Source organism: Oncorhynchus keta, chromosome 32, assembly GCF_023373465.1.
Source record: "Oncorhynchus keta strain PuntledgeMale-10-30-2019 chromosome 32, Oket_V2, whole genome shotgun sequence".
Taxonomy (NCBI): Eukaryota; Metazoa; Chordata; class Actinopteri; order Salmoniformes; family Salmonidae; genus Oncorhynchus; species Oncorhynchus keta.
In genome coordinates this window covers 4,538,960-4,556,622 of record NC_068452.1, presented here as the reverse complement: position 1 = coordinate 4,556,622, position 17,663 = coordinate 4,538,960, and the positions used below count along the sequence as shown (strand labels likewise).

The window sequence follows — 17,663 nt, the reverse complement described above, 5'->3', positions numbered from 1 at the left end:
TACTCTCAATGGCCAATACATAACATCAGCAATCCAGGGTTTATATACATCATTGGCCTCAGCAGTCCCCTCAATAACACCCAAGGACAGAGCAGGCGTCATTAAACAGTACAGTCAGTGGTTAACAAGGAGGACTGCAAATGACCATCGACAGCTCCCTCCTCTTCCTCTCTTTGTTTCTCTCACTAATTCTCTTACGCATTATTCTTACACAATATTATATTTTCTCGATTTCTCTTTCTATCTCTTTCTCCATTTTTCACATGCAATACTGTTTCTCCATTTCTCTTCCGGACTCCTCTCTCTCCAGTATCTCATACACACAGATTAAAGAGTATATACAGATTGCATCTTTGATCTCATTATGTGTGATGATGGTACTGTAATAAGGTTTTACATTCTGCTGTGTTGCCTGATATACAGGACTCAACATTGGCTTAAAATTACTTCCCCACCTCAGCTAATGTCATTGTGTGTGTGCGTGTGTGTGCAGGTGTGTATGTGTGTGTGTGCGTGTGCGTGTGTGTGTGCGATATATGTGTTTGATTTATATGTCCTGGGGTAAAGTTTCAATATATATTCAGAACAGAACAACTACACTTTAAAAGTATTGTTTTTATGCAGCATAACTGAGGAGATGCATTGAGTTCTTCAGGCAACACTTATAGCACCATCATAATATAGTAAATAGTACAGTGTTACCATGTTACAGCCTTGAGAATGGAGACGCTGAGTTATACAGGTTGAAAGATACATTGGATTTAAAATAAGCAATGGAATGATTCAGGGGAAAATGTGGACACCTCTTCAAATTCGGCTATTCAGCCATACCCGTTGCTGATTGATGTATAAAATCGAGCACACAGTCATGCAATCTCCTTAGAGAAACACTGGCAATAGAATGGCCTGTACTGAAGAGCTCAATGACTTTCAACGTGGCACCGTCATGGAATGCCACCTTTCCAACAAGTCAGTTCCTAAAATTCCTGCCCTGCTAGAGCTGCCCCGGTCAACTGTAAGTGCTGTTATTGTGAAGTGGAAACATCTAGGAGCAACAACGGCTCAGCCGCGAAGTGGTAGGCCACACAAGCTCACAGAACGGGACCGCTGAGTGCTGAAGCGCATACAAATTGTCTGTCCTCGGTTGCAACACTCACTACCGAGTTCCAAACTGCCTCTGGAAGCAATGTCAGCATGAGAATTGTTCGTCAGGAGCTTCATGAAATGGGTTTCCATGGCCAAGCAGCCGCACACAAGCCTAAGATCACCATGGAAAATGCCAAGCGTCGGCTGGAATGGTGGACTCTGGAGTGATGAATCATGCTTCACCATCTGGCAGTCCGACAGACAAATCTGGGTTTGGCGGATGCCTGGAGAACAGTACCTGCCTGATTGCATAGTGCCAAATGTAAAGTTTGGTGAAGGTGGAATAATGGTCTGGGGCTGTTTTTCATGGTTCGGGCCCCTTAGTTCCAGTGAAAGGAAATTAACGCTGCAACATACAATGACTTTCTAGACGATTCTGTGCTTCTAACTTTGTGACAACAGTTTGGGGAAGGCCCTTTCCTGTTTCAGCATGACAATGCCCCCATGCACAAATCAAAGTCCATACAGAAATGGTTTATCGAGATCGGTGTGGAAGAACTTGACTGCACAGATTCCTGACCTCAACTCCATCCAAAACCTGTGGGATGAATTTGAACGCCAACTGTCAGGCCTAATCTTCCAACATCAGTGTCCAACCTCACTAATGCTCTTGTGGCTGAATGGAAGAAAGTCCCCTCAGTAATGTTCCAACATCTAATGGAAAGCCTTCCCAGAAGAGTGGAGGCTGTTAAAGCAGGAAAGGGATGGCCAACTCCATATTAATGCCAATGATTTTGGAATGAGATTTTCAACAAGCAGGTGTCCACATACTTTTGTGTAGCTCCTCTTTCACTAGCTGTTTAGGAAGTTTAAATGCCCTCTAGTCAGTATATGATTTTGGCATGCTAGTGCATGTGTGTTTTGGACGTTTGTGTGCCCTTCACTGGCGTGTGTGTGTGTGTGTGTGTGTTTGTGTGTTTGTGTGTTTGTGCCACAGGGCCAGACTGTCTGACTGGCAGAGCTGAGGTCACCCCTTGCCACGAGCATCTGGACAGATACTCTGAAGCATGGACTCTCTCTGACACACACTGGGCCACACATATGTACTGTACACACACACAAACTGGCGTGCACCGCACATACACACACACACACACACACACACTGCCACATGCCAAAGCATCTTCACCGTTCCAAACTCTCCTTTTAATTTATTCACAAATGCAACCTCCCTCACCCAACTACTACCTGTGGCAAATATAGTAAACACACAGACACACACACACACACACCCCTCTATGCTGTTCTGGTTTGGTGATGTTCTATAGGAACTGTATCTCTCTATTCTTTCTGCTGTTTGGCCAGAGGGAGAGAATGTGGCCGCTTATTGGGACTGCTGCCAACCTTTTCTCTCTCTCTGTCTCTTTCTCTCTCTCTTTCACACACACACACACACACACACACACACACACACACACACACACACACACACACACACACACACACACACACACACACACACACACACACACACACACACACACACACACACACACACACACACACACACGGCCGAGGGAAGGATGGAATGTAAGTGTGTGTGTTTCCTTGTGTCTATGTGCATTGATTTGTGTGTGGGTGTTTCTAACCCCCAACCCTTTGCTTTGCCATCACTTTCTACTGTTTGTTTCCTGGCAGACTTTCACTGTGTTCTCTCTCAGTTCCCTATGGATCCTAGTACTGTACACTTGAACTCAGCTAAAGGCACATCACAGACTGTCCTGGAATTAATATAAGACTGTGAGATAGTGGTCAGCAAAAGGACAAAATGCTTAGACACATGCATGCACGCGCAGCCAGGCACGCACACATACACACACAAACACACGCACATGCACACACACACATTGCTGTAATATTACATTTCTTTCCTATTGCTAACACACTAAAATGACATGCACAGCACAATTATTTAAACTGACACACAGAGAGCAAAAACTCTTCTCAAGTCTCCAAAAGTCTAAACACATTTTCTGCTTTACACACATTTTGCAATTCAAAATGGCACTTTTTAAATGCACTTCACACGGTTCTCTGCATAAGACACAACAATCTGACATAAAGTCACATGTTTGCCATTTCAAAACACAGCCATTCAAAATGACACCACATGAGCTAATTGGCCAATACATGTGCCACTTGGCCAAACAGCTCAATGGTTAAATGTTACCACTTCAATCAGGAAGTAAGCACATGTCATTGATCATGTCATCAACCATGGGCTGACAATGCGAGAGGCTGGACAGAGAGTGCAGCCCAACTTGAGCCATTTTACTGTTGCCTGTGTCAACCGGACATTTAGACTGGAGTACAGGTATGTAACCTACATTTCTTTCACACTATGTAGTACACCCCATGTCATAGTGTATCAGTTGGGTGCCACCTGTTTACTTCATGAATGGCTGATGTCATACACTAACTGCACAAATTTCCTGTAGAATTGACTCTACTGTGGGGGAAATATCTTTAGGCTGCATTGCCCAAGCCCTATATATTTTTTTTGTTTTGTTTTTCTAAAGGACTGAGAGATGCACCCATGGTGAAGGAAGGGGCCAAATGTTCACCGGGGTACAGGAAGCTGCCATTGTAAACCTGGTTTGGGAAAATAATGAAATCAGATTACGAGAAATTCAAAGCCACATCATCCAAGACAACACCATATTCAACAACATTCAACGAGTCAGTCTGTCCACATTGGCTCGCATTCTCAAGTGAAACCAAATCTGAATGAAACAACTTTATAAGGTGCCGTTTGAGAGAAACTCTCAAAGAAACAAAGAGGTCAGACGAGCATATGTGGATGTAAGTACAATATTGACTGAAGTACACTACACGCAACATTGTTTCCCAGTTAACTGGATAACACCATATTGACTGACTGCTTTTGTTCTTTATTTTCAGGGAGTACTGGAAATGGATGCTCATGCAATCCCACATGAGTTAATCTTTATAGATGAGGCTGGGTTCAACCTAGCAAAGAGCAGAAGAAGGGGGAGAAACGTCATTGGCCACAGAGCCATTATAGATGTTCCTGGCCAACGTGGTGGGAACATCACAATGTGCGCTGCCATCTCCAATATGCATGGTGTCCTCCACCGTCATGCCAACCTTGGACCATGCAACACAGCCCATATTCTCACATTTCTGGACAAACTCCACAACATTCTCATACCACCAGAGCGTATGAATGATGCAGACCATCAAAGAACCTGGTACGTTGTAGTATGGGACAACGTGAGATTTCATCGTGCAGCCCCAGTCCAGAACTGGTTTGCTGACCACCCACCATTTCTCGTGCAATACCTCCCACCATACTCACCATTTCTGAACCCCATAGAAAAGTTATTTTCGGCATGTCGGTGGAAGGTATACGACCAGCAGCCCTTTGTGCGCAGGCCTCTTGTGCAGGCTATGGAAGAGGCATGTGATGAGATTGATGTGGGTGCGATTCAGGGATGGATAAGGCACTCAAGGCGCTTCTTCCCTCGATGTCTGGCAAGGGAAGATAATGCCTGTGATGTGGACGAGGCGTTGTGACCAGAACCAGCTGTGCAGCAAGATGCTGCCTAATTATTTTTCTTGCCTTTTCTTTTTTAGTTTACAGGTTTTTTTGTGTTCATATTTTGGTTCAGTCCAATGTAAATATATCTGCTGTGCATATGTTGCACTGACTTGTTTGGTGAAAAATAAAAAATAAAATGTTTCAACAGCATGTGTGTGTATCTGCAAATATTTCTGTGCATTTGAAGAATTTTCTACAATTTGAACTATTTTAGTATTATGGCAAAGCATACTAAAGATGAGAGTGCTTTTCATTATGCCCAACAGTGTGTATGTAGTTGGTAAGACAAAAATCTGGTTATATGAATGAAGTGTGTGCCATTTCGTGCAAACGTTTGATTTTGATCATGCTGTATGTAGTTTTGGTTGCAGTGCTTCATTTTGCAGGATATATGAGGTATTTTGCAGTTTGGGTGTGTGGTTTTGTGAATTGTGTTAAGTATTTTGATAAAACCAGCCTAGTTTTCAAAATTGTGTTTTTTTGCAATTGGGAGAAACTGTAACCACTAGTTTGGCTGATTCTGTTCACCTTAGCTTAAAGGATGTTAAGTCTATAAATGTAATTTGCTTAGCTCTACCACTCAATGGTCAAGACTAGACCCTGGCTATGAAGAGTTGATCCTAAAGAGAAGTGTGACTGATAGGATTCATTCTGTCATTGACCCTCACTGTAGTAGCATGCTGAGTCCACTCATCTAGAATGGCTTTACTTGTCATGCCTATAGCTTGAGTGAATAGTTATCCAGACTTCTCTCTCTCTCACTCTCTGACTTTCTCCTGCTGTCGATTTCTCCCTCACCTGACTCTCTCCCATTCTCTCCCTCTCCCTCTCTCTCTCTCTCTCTCTCTCTCTCTCTCTCTCTCTCTCTCTCTCTCTCTGTCTCTCTGTCTCTCTGTCTCTCTGTCTCTCTGTCTCTGTCTCTCTCTCTCTCTCTCTTTGTGTCTTTCTCCATCTCCCCCTTTCTCTATCTCTTTTATCTCCTTAGTACAGCAGTGTAGGTCTGTGAATGCCTATGCCCTGCTATGTTATAAGTCTATAAGGGATACATTCTAAGGGATAAAGTCCTTGTGGCAGCATTCTTGCCTCTCTCCAACTCTCCCCAAATTTGAGCCAGCACATCTGATATAGCCCAAGGCCAAGGTTTTAACTCCCTCCCTCCAACCCTACCCATTTTTCCAATAGCCTCCCTCCTTCCCTCTGTTCTAATCTATCGTTCTCTTTCACACTGTAGCTTCTTTAGCTACACTTGCATGTTGTTCTTTTTGCCATCTGCTCATTGATTTTCTCGCTCCTTTCTGTTACTGCCCTTTTTTCTGTTGGCTTCCAACCCCTTTCTATCTCTTCATTAGGGTTGCACATTTTGGTGAATATTCAGAGGTGGAAACTTTCCATGGGAATTAATGGTGTCACAGGCCGGCTAATAGCCTGTGGCACAAAAATGAGGGGACACAAACAATTGGTGTACGCCAATCAAAACGGTTCTTTATTATAAACCAAACTATTAACTTTAAACAAAGAAAAAGGAATGAGGTGTGAAAGTATCATAATGTAAGGTGTATGTAAAGTGCAGGGATGCGTGAATCTTTGTGTGTGAATGACGTTCAAATACCCTGAGCCCAGGTCACTCCAATCACTAACGACCCTCCTCTGCCTGCAGGAGGAACCGCCCCTGCACTGCAGAGGGGCCGTGACAATGGGAATATATGGGAATTAACTGAAATATTTGCAAATTAATATTAATACCATTTAAATGTTGTAACAATCTTCTTCATCTGATTAGGAGTAGGAAAGATCGGACCAAAACGCAGCGTGGTAAGTGTCCATTTTAATGAAAGATAACTGAACACTGAATACAAAATAACCAAAGTGAAACAACGAAAATCGAGGTGGGAACAGGCTACCTAAGTATGGTTCTCTATCAGAGACAACGAATGACAGTTGCCTCTGATTGGGAACCATACCAGGCCAAACACAGAAATACAGAACATAGAACAAAACAGAATGCCCACCCCAACTCACGCCCTGACCAAACCAAAATAGAGACATAAAAAAGGAACTAAGGTCAGGATGTGACAAATGTATGTGTTTTTTGCATTGGATATATTTACCATATCATATGTAGACAGAAACATAAACCTTTTACCGTATCATAAGTAGAGATAATTGCAAATGATTAAAAAAAAATATGTATATATACAGTGCCTTGCGAAAGTATTCGCCCCCCTTGAACTTTGCGACCTTTTGCCACATTTCAGGCTTCAAACATAAAGATATAAAACTGTATTTTTTTGTGAAGAATCAACAACAAGTGGGACACAATCATGAAGTGGAACGACATTTATTGGATATTTCAAACTTTTTTAACAAATCAAAAACTGAAAAATTGGGCGTGCAAAATTATTCAGCCCCCTTAAGTTAATACTTTGTAGCGCCACCTTTTGCTGCGATTACAGCTGTAAAGTCGCTTGGGGTATGTCTCTATCAGTTTTGCACATCGAGAGACTGAAATTTATTCCCATTCCTCCTTGCAAAACAGCTCGAGCTCAGTGAGGTTGGATGGAGAACATTTGTGAACAGCAGTTTTCAGTTCTTTCCACAGATTCTCGATTGGATTCAGGTCTGGACTTTGACTTGGCCATTCTAACACCTGGATATGTTTATTTTTGAACCATTCCATTGTAGATTTTGCTTTATATTTTGGATCATTGTCTTGTTGGAATACAAATCTCCGTCCCAGTCTCAGATCTTTTGCAGACTCCATCAGGTTTTCTTCCAGAATGGTCCTGTATTTGGCTCCATCCATCTTCCCATCAATTTTAACCATCTTCCCTGTCCCTGCTGAAGAAAAGCAGGCCCAAACCATGATGCTGCCACCACCATGTTTGCCAGTGGGGATGGTGTGTTCAGGGTGATGAGCTGTGTTGCTTTTACGCCAAACATAACGTTTTGCATTGTTGCCAAAAGGTTAAATTTTGGTTTCATCTGACCAGAGCACCTTCTTCCACATGTTTGGTGTGTCTCCCAGGTGGCTTGTGGCAAACCTTAAACAATACTTTTTATGGATATCTTTAAGAAATGGCTTTCTTCTTGCCACTCTTCCATAAAGGCCAGATTTGTGCAATATACGACTGATTGTTGTCCTATGGACAGAGTCTCCCACCTCAGCTGTAGATCTCTGCAGTTCATCCAGAGTGATCATGGGCCTCTTGGCTGCATCTCTGATCAGTCTTGTCCTTGTATGAGCTGAAAGTTTAGAGGGACGGCCAGGTCTTGGTAGATTTGCAGTGGTCTGATACTCCTTCCATTTCAATATTATCGCTTGCACAGTGCTCCTTGGGATGTTTAAAGCTTGGGAAATCTTTTTGTATCCAAATCTGGCTTTAAACTTCTTCACAACAGTATCTCGGACTTGCCTGGTGTGTTCCTTGTTCTTCATGATGCTCTCTGTGCTTTTAACGGACCTCTGAGACTATCACAGTGCAGATGCATTTATACGGAGACTTGATTACACACAGGTGGATTGTATTTATCATCATTAGTCATTTAGGTCAACATTGGATCATTCAGAGATCCTCACTGAACTTCTGGAGAGAGTTTGCTGCACTGAAAGTAAAGGGGCTGAATAATCAGTTTTTGATTTGTTAAAAAAGTTTGAAATATCCAATAAATGTCGTTCCACTTCATGATTGTGTCCCACTTCTTCTTCCCATTCTTCACATTCTTCACATTCTTCCCATTCTTCTTCCCATTCTTCCCCCCAAAAATACAGTTTTATATCTTTATGTTTGAAGCCTGAAATGTGGCAAAAGGTCGCAAAGTTCAAGGGGGCCGAATACCTTCGCAAGGCACTGTATATATATAGTATTCCTTAAACCCCACCTCTTTAAGGAATACCTAGGATAGGATAAGTAATCCTTCTCACCCCCCCCCCCCCTAAAAGATTTAGATGCACTATTGTAAAGTGGCTGTTCCACTGGATGTCATAGGTGAATGCACCAATTTGTAAGTCGCTCTGGATAAGAGTGTCTGCTAAATGACTTAAATGTCAAATGTAAATGTGTATATATATATACGAATTGAACTTTAATTGAGTTGACTCTTCACATGGGATGATTTCAATGAACAACAAAAGAAAGGGAATATTGAATGATCCCCAATGATCCATCGCATCTCCCAAAAACATACAACATACAACATACAACAACATACATCTGTAAAAGGATAGTCTAGAAACTAAAGCTTTGTTTTTTCTTCCTCTCAGGCTTCCATGCCTTCTCCCTGGACCTCTTCAATGTCCACCTCTTGAACTTCATACTCTGAGGCCTCATCTTCACTGTAAATTTCCAACCTTGTTGAGGCTCAAAAAGCCACAAATTTGCCCGGATGGTCACCAATTTTTCAACCCTTTTATTGGTCAGCCTGTTGCGTGCTTTGGTGTGTGTGTTCCCAAACAAGGACCAGTTGCACTCTGAGGCAGCTGATGTTGGTGGAGGCAACAGGGGAAAGAGCCTCAGATCCACAAAGTCCCTTCCACCAAGTCGCTGATGAGATATATTGGCACGACTGCCATATTGCATCTCCATCCCAAAGCCCTTGCTTGGAAGTGTACTTCGCCAGACTGCCAAGAACCTTGCCCTCATCCAGGCCAAGGTGGCAAGACATGGTAGTGATGACACCATAGGCCTTGTTGACCTCTGTACCAGACAGGATGCTCTTGCCAGCATACTTGGTGTCCAATATGTATGCTGCGGCGTGTATGGGCTTCAGGCAGAAGTCTTCATGCTTGTTGATGTATTTCAAAACTGCAGTTTCCTTTGCTTGGAGCAACAGTGAAGTGCAGTACAGGGCAGTACAGATTTATTCTGTTACATCTGCAAGCAGAGTCTGAACATCAGACAGAATGGCATTGTCTCCCTCAATCCATGCAATGGCTACTGCTATAGGTTTCAGGAGTTTCAGGCTGCTTACCACTTTCATGACGTTGGCCTGGGGGTAGGTTTATGATAGTCATAAATACCTCTTCCCCCCTTTTTTTCTCTCTACCCTACTGATGTGACATTTGAAAATCCCTTGGTTAACATAGAGATTCTGGGAACATCAGAAGGTGGGGGGAAATTAACTATATTCTGGTAATCCGACCAATTGAACATATGCGGTGGTACTTAATGAATATGATGCCATCTGAGACATTCTCATCAATGATAGGATGACATAAACTCTACAGTGGAATGTCTGCACATTGTAGTTATCGGATTCACATGGAATTGTGGTTCAATTTAAATGTTTTAATATAAAATTATTGGTGAAGAGATTAAATGTAATTTTAGCTTCCAAATGAGAGATGTGGGTTCTCACAAGGTTAGGGCTCTGCTCAATCAGTGGCCCGCCCCTGTGAAGAGACATGGGTTATAAAACTTTTCAAACACACCCTTCTCGCTCCACTATATAAAGCCTTGACGAAAATGTAACCTCCTGTTCCGAGGATGTGAGGACGATGGTCCATACGTTAAAAGGACTAACATGTCAACTACAGAACTAAGCCAACCTCAGTTTGAGCTTTGGTTGTGAATGGTATGAACTCTGAACTCTTATTCACTACAGAAGTGATACCTCCTAGCCGTTGAGTTAGCAACAGCAGCTGCAAATGTGGGCTAGGAATGGACAGATGGAGTATTCTGTCTACCACACAATGACGTTACTACAACGTATCCAATTTACCACCAGAGACATTCTTCAAAGGACAAAGGACTCGGTTGGGCAACACTGCCTTCCATCTACCACCAACCTACTGAAGTGCAGCTCAGAGTAAATATTTATTGCATTTTCCTTTTCCAAATGGACGGTAATTTAGAATGCATAAGATACTGTATTTACGATAGAGACATCGCTTCTTCCTTTGTTCCTCAGTCTTCTCGCTCTTTCACTCAAACCCAGACCCTTTTCTTTGTGTAACTAACTGTCATATTTGTTCCGCCTGCCAGGGACGTTTTCTTTTATGACGTAATTTGTAATCAAGGTTTGATTCATTCTGTGTATATGTAGTTCTGTGTGATTAGTTAGGTATTTAGTAAATAAATAATTAAACCCAATTTTGTATTGCTGATTCAACTTGTTAGCCAGGGTTCGTGAAGATAACCAAGCATTTACAACTTTCAGATGAGACTGAAATAAGGTGATGATTAATATTGACTGCTATTGATGTAAAATATTACTTGGTCTTTAAGAGTTTATTCTGAAGATAAAAGCTCTATAAATATTATTTTGTGGTTCCCCGACTTTCTAGTTGATTACATTTACATGATTAGCTCAATCAGGTAATATTAATTGCAGAGAAAGGGTTTTATAGAATAGCACGTCATATCACTTAATCCGGCATAGCCAAAGACACGACACCACTCTCTCCCAAAATAGATCATCCAGGAGGATCCTCTTGATGGGACTGTCCATATCGGCAGACTGTGATATGGCCATTTCTTGGAGAGACTCCTTCCCCTCCAGGAGACTGTCAAACATGATGACAACCCCACCCCAACGGGTATTGCTGGGCAGCTTCAATGTGGTGCTCTTATTCTCCTCACTTTGCTTGGTGAGGTAGATTGCTGATATAACTTAATGACCCTTTACATACCTAACCATTTCCTTGCCTCTCTTGCAGAGTGTATCCATTGTTTTCAGTGCCATGATGTCATTGAGGAGCAGATTCAATGCATGAGGTGCACAGCCAATGTGTGTGATGTGAGGGTAGGACTCCTCCACTTTAGACCAAGCAGCCTTCATGTTCGCAGCATTGTCTGTCACCAGTGCAAATACCTTTTGTGGTCCAAGGTCATTGACTGCCTTCAGCTCATTTGCAATGTAGAGACCAGTGTGTCTGTTGTCTCTTGTGTCTGTGCTCTTGTAGATTGCTGGTTGAGGGGTGGAGATGATGTAGTTAATTATTCCTTGCCCACGAACATTCGACCACCATCAGAGATGATTGCAATACAGTCTGCTTTCTCTATGATTTGCTTCACCTTTACTTGAACTCTGTTGAACTCTGCATCCAGCAAATGAGTAGATAAAGCATGTCTGGTTGGAGGGGTGTATGCTGGGTGAAGAACATTCAGAAATCTCTTTCAATACACATTGCCTGTGAGCGTCAGAGGTAAACAAGTTGCATACACAGCTCGAGCAAGACATTTGTCAGCATTTCTCTGACTACGTTCCTCCATTGAGTCAAAAAAACTTCAGATTCCAGGAGGACCATGAGCTGTTGCTATCGATAAGGTGTCTGATTCATCATTTTCATCTCGACTAGAAGTAGAGGAACTTTTATCAGAGGTTGCTTGTTGTGAGCGCTGAGGGAACTTTATGCACTTGGCCAGATGATTCTGCATCTTTGTTGCATTCTTCACATATGATTTGGCACAGTATTTGCAAATGTACACAGCTTTTCCTTCTACATTAGCTGCAGTGAAATGTCTCCACACATCAGATAGTGCCCATGGCATTTTCATGTAAAGATGGTAAAGATGAGATTTTTTTTTGTAAAAAAGCCCAAATGCAATTGCATGTACAGATAAATAGTTAAGGAGTTAGATTAAACAACTCCTTTGTAAGATACATGTTTTAAAATGAAACACGTATGGAAACAGGTGAATTAACAGGTGAATTAACACTCACAGTTAGCAGGCTCAAGCAAGCTAAAACCCACATGGTAGAAAAAACTAACTAGCAGAAATTGTTCACAAGTTAGAAATTATTAAAACACGCTTTGCTGTAAGCTACTATTTATGATCATGTATGTCATATAAAATATATTCACCCCACCCAGTATTCTAATCAAAACTTACCAGAAAGCATGTAGTCCTTGGCTCAGACAGTGTAGTAGTGTGGGCTCAATAACATCTCATTAGTGTGCAAGATCTTGAGAATCAGCTGTACATGTGATGGAAGAATGCACTGTGCATGCAGAGGGTTGCAATTCAATTGAATTGGGGAAAGTTTAACCAAAATATGCCACAAAACCTAGAATTGCCTTATGTGTATCCCACAAAAAAACTATCACTGTTATAAGCTAACTTTTTTGATGAATATAGAGCAAAACTTAAATTTCCAGAAATTTACCAGAAGGTTTCCGACCCTTTGCAACCCTACTCTCCATCTATCCATACCCTGTCTGTTCCATCCTTTCTCACTGTCTCTCTCTCCCTCTCTCTTTAATTAGGTCGCTGATTTTCCTGTGATGTGGGGGCTGAATAGATGAGCTGTCACAGGAGCTCAGTTCTGGCCGGCTGCCTTCCTCCGCTCACGCTCACACACGCACACGCACGCACAAACACGCACACACACGCACACACACACACACACACACACACACACACACACACACACACACACACACACACACACACACACACACACACACACACACACACACACACACACACACACACACACTGTAAACCTTTCCGGCATACTGCAAACTTCACATTCTCCCACTGTGCAATGGTCAGACCAACAAACACGTCCTGTCTCACAGACTCACTCTAAACCTCACACAGTGTTTCTCTTTCTGACACCCACACTGTGTTCCTCATTTAAGACACAATTTAGGAATAACAGAAGAGATGTTAGAGGGTTGGAAAACATAGCCTTTACCAGCACAATGTTGTATGGAATACACAATCCATTTGGTATCATCATTCCCTGCAGCAATAGAGGAAGTTTATTCTGTAGAGGAAGTTCCAATATATCTAGCAGACTATTTCAGCACAGAGGTTTCTCCTCAACACGGTACCCCAGCCAGAACTGTAGTCACAATATGCAGTGGTCTTAACATAACACACTTGAAATTGAGGAAGGTCAGACGGTGTTATAACAGACATATTGCTCCTATGGTCTGTGTGCTTTCTGCTTACAGTTTAGTGACTTCCTCAAATATTTGTGTCAACATACAGTGACCCAACTGGAGCCTCATTTGCCCCTTCCAGCTACTGGGTTGTATTCACTAAGAGGAAGCAGAGAAAACACTGTGTGTGTGTGTGTGTGTGTGTGCGTGGTCCTGTGTGCACATACGCGTGTGTGCGTGTGCGGGGTTATATAGGTTAGCTGTGTGTTTGCGCATGTGCATATACAGTTGAAGTCGGAAGTTTACATATACTTAGGTTGGAGTCATTAAAACTTGTTTTTCAACCACTCCACAAATGTCTTGTTAACAAACTATAGTTTTGGCAAGTCGGTTAGGACATCTACTTTGTGCATGACACAAGTCATTTTTCCAACAATTGTTTACAGACAGATTATTTCACTTATAATTCATTGTATCACAATTCCAGTGGGTCAGAAGTTTACATACACTAAGTTGACTGTGCCTTTAAACAGCTTGGAAAATTCTAGAAAATTATGTCATGGCTTTAGAAGCTTCTGATAGGCTAATTGACATCATTTGAGTCAATTGGAGGTGTACCTGTGGATGAATGTCAAGGCCTACCTTCGAACTCAGTGCCTCTTTGCTTGACATCATGGGAAAATCTAAAGAAATCAGCCAAGACCTCAGAAAAATAATGGTAGACCTCCACAAGTCTGGTTTACCCTTGGGAGCAATTTCCAAATGCCTGAAGGTACCACGTTCATCTGTACAAACAATAGTACGCAAGTATAAACACCAAGGGACCACGCAGCCATCATACCACGCAGGAAGGAGATGCATTCTGTCTCCTAGAGATAAACATACTTTGGTATGAAAAGTGCAAATCAATCCCAGAACAACAGCAAAGGACCTTGTGAAGATGCTAGAGGAAACAGGTACAAAAGTATCTATATCCACAGTAAAACGATTCCTATATCAACATAACCTGAAAGGCCGCTCAGCAAGGAAGAAGCCACTGCTCCCAAACTGCCATAAAAAAGCCAGACTACGGTTTGCAACTGCACACTGGTCTGATGAAACAAAAATAGAACTGTTTGGTCATAATGACCATCGTTATGTTTGGAGGAAAAAGGGGGGGGGCTTGCAAGCTGAAGAACACCATCCCAACCATGAAGCATGGGAGTGGCAGCGTCATGTTGTGGGGGGTGCTTTGCTGCAGGAGGGACTGGTGCACTTCATAAAATAGATGGATAGAGGGAGGACAATTATGTGGATATATTGATGCAACATCTCAAGACATCAGTCAGGAAGTTAAAGCTTGGTTGCAAATTAGTCTTCCAAATGGACAATGAACCAAAGCATACTTCCAGAGTTGTGGCAAAATGGCTTAAGGACAACAAAGTCAAGGTATTGGAGTGGCCATCACAAAGCCCTGACCTCAATCCCATAGAACATTTGTGGGCAGAACTGAACAAGCATGTGTGAGCAAGGAGGCCTACAAACCTGACTCAGTTAGACCAGCTCTGTCAGGAGGAATGGGCCAAAATTCACCCAACTTATTGTGGGAAGCTTGTGGAAGGCTACCCAAAAAGTTTGACCCAAGTTAAACAATTAAAGGCAATGTTACCAAATACTAATTGAGTAAACTTCTGACTCACTGGGAATGTGATGAAATAAATCATTCTCTCTACTCTTATTCTGACATTAGGGGCGGCAGCGTAGCCTAGTGGTTAGAGCGTTGGACTAGTAACCGGAAGGTTGCGAGTTCAAACCCCCGAGCTGACAAGGTACAAATCTGTCGTTCTGCCCCTGAACAGGCAGTTAACCCACTGTTCCCAGGCCGTCATTGAAAATAAGAATGTGTTCTTAACTGACTTGCCTGGTTAAATAAAGGTAAAATAAAATTAAAATTTCACATTCTTAAAATAAAGTGGTGATCCTAAGGCAGGGATTTTTTACTAAGATTAAATGTCAGGAATTGTGTAAAACTGAGTTTAAATGTATTTGACTAAGGTGTATGTAAACTTCCGACTTCAACTGTATGTGTGTATGTGCTCATATACTTTGTGGTTGCTGTCTGTCTGTCTGTCTGTCTGCCTGCCTGCCTGCCTGCCTGTCTGTCTGTGTAATTGACCGCCATGGTGTGATGCGTATCATGCGTTTGGTTCTGCTGGTCTCAGTTCAGTTCACACTGGTCTTACTCAGGGCTACTGACTGCTGTCTGAAATGGCACCCTAAGCCCTATCAAGTGCACTATAAGTAGTGTATTATATAGGGTGCTATTTTGGACACAGAAAGTGCCTGCTGTCCACAACAACCCCCAGTAATAGGGGAAGTGATCTATCTAGTCTTCAACATCCTTTCTAACACTTCCCCTTCAGCAGTGATGTGCAACCTGGTCCTCATATGTCTAGTAGTTTGACAAGTAGTACTCTCTCCATTCTATCTTTTCATTTGGATTTCTCTCTGTCATACATTTTACATTTTAGTCATTTAACAGACGCTCTTATTCAGAGCGACTTACAGTAGTGAGTGCATACATTTTCATACTTTTTTCATACTGGTCCCCCGTGGGAAGCAAACCCACAACCCTGGCAAACGCCATGCTCTACCAACTGAACCACATGGGACCCGGACTCATACTTACTCCGAGCGATCACACACACACACACAATTTTTCCATTTCCATTGAAGCCCGAGAGTCAGCCCCAAAAATGTATTGGGGGAGTGGGGAGTGTGGCGAAGCCAGGTAGGAGACCTGCGCCAACTTCCCGTGCTTACCGGAGAGCGAGAGGGACCGGGCAGGCACCGTGTTATACTGTGGAGCGCACGGTGTCCCCGGTGCGGGTGCATAGCCCGGTGCGGTACATTCCAGCTCCTCGTATCGGCCGGGCAAGAGTGGGCATCGAGCCAGGTGCCATGAAGCCGGCTCTACGCATCTGGTCTCCAGTGCGTCTCCTTGGGCCGGCGTACATGGCACCAGCCTTACGCATGGTGTCCCCAATTCGCCAGCACAGCCCAGTGTGGGCTATTCCACCTCGCCGCACTGGCTTGGCTACCGGGAGCATGCTACCAGGTAAGGTTGGGCAGGCTCGGTGCTCAAGAGCTCCATTGCACCTGCACGCAGTCCAGAGCTGCCCCTCAGTCCGGAGCTGCCCCTCAGTCCGGAGCTGCCCCTCAGTCCGGAGCTGTCCCTCAGTCCTGAGCTACCCCTCAGTCCTGAGCTGCCCTTCAGTCCAGTGGGGTCCTTTAGCAGGGTTGCCAGTCCTAGGTCGGCGGCGAAGGTCGCCGCTCAAAGGACGCTACTAAAGTGGACTAAGACTATGGTGGAGTGGGGGCCACGTCCAGCGCCAGAGCCGCCACCGCAGACAGATGCCCACCCAGACCCTCCCCTATAGGTTCAGGTTTTGCGGCCGGAGTCCGCACCTTGGGGGTACTGTCACGCCATGACCATAGTTTGCTATGTATGTTTCTAAGTTTTGTTTGGTCAGGGTGTGATCTGAGTGTGCATTCTATGTTGGATGTCTAGTTTGTCTGTTTCTGTGTTTGGCCTGATATGGTTCTCAATCAGAAGCAGGTGTTAGTCGTTGTCTCTGATTGGGAACCATATTTAGATAGCCTGTTTTGTCATTGTGGGTGATTGTCTATGTTATGATGCTTGTTAGCACAGTGTTTGATTAGCATCACGGTTGTCACTTTGTTGTTTTGTAGTGTTCCGTTTTTTCTATTAAAATGACGAACACTTACCACGCCGCATTTTGGACCTCCTCTCTATCTCCAGATGAAATCCGTGACAAAAACAAAGTGTTGGAGAAGAAAGTAATATGTGCCATGTAAAAATATGTGCCATGTAAAATATGTGCCATGTAAAAAAGCTAACGTTTAAGTTCCTTGCTCAGAACATGAAAACATATGAAAGTTGGTGGTTCCTTTTAACATGAGACTTCAATATTCCAAGGTAAAAGGTTTTAGGTTGTAGTTAATATAGTATTTATAGGACTATTTCTCTATACCATTTGTATTTCATATACCTTTGACTATTGGATGTTCTTATAGGCACTATAGTATTGCCAGTGTAACAGTATAGCTTCCGTCCCCCTCCTC

At 43.1% G+C, this 17,663-nt stretch overlaps 1 protein-coding gene and 1 long non-coding RNA gene across 3 annotated transcripts in view; both read left to right on the top strand.

Moving 5' to 3' along the window:
* LOC118365706 (rab11 family-interacting protein 4A-like) overlaps positions 1–17,663 on the top strand; it is an 86,967-nt gene that overhangs the window by 27,437 nt on the left and 41,867 nt on the right. The window lies entirely within an intron of this gene.
* On the top strand, positions 3,146–4,875 carry LOC118364858 (uncharacterized). The gene is made up of 3 exons (XR_004821676.2): positions 3,146–3,460; positions 3,666–3,948; positions 4,048–4,875. It is a non-coding gene; the product is annotated as an uncharacterized LOC118364858 (long non-coding RNA).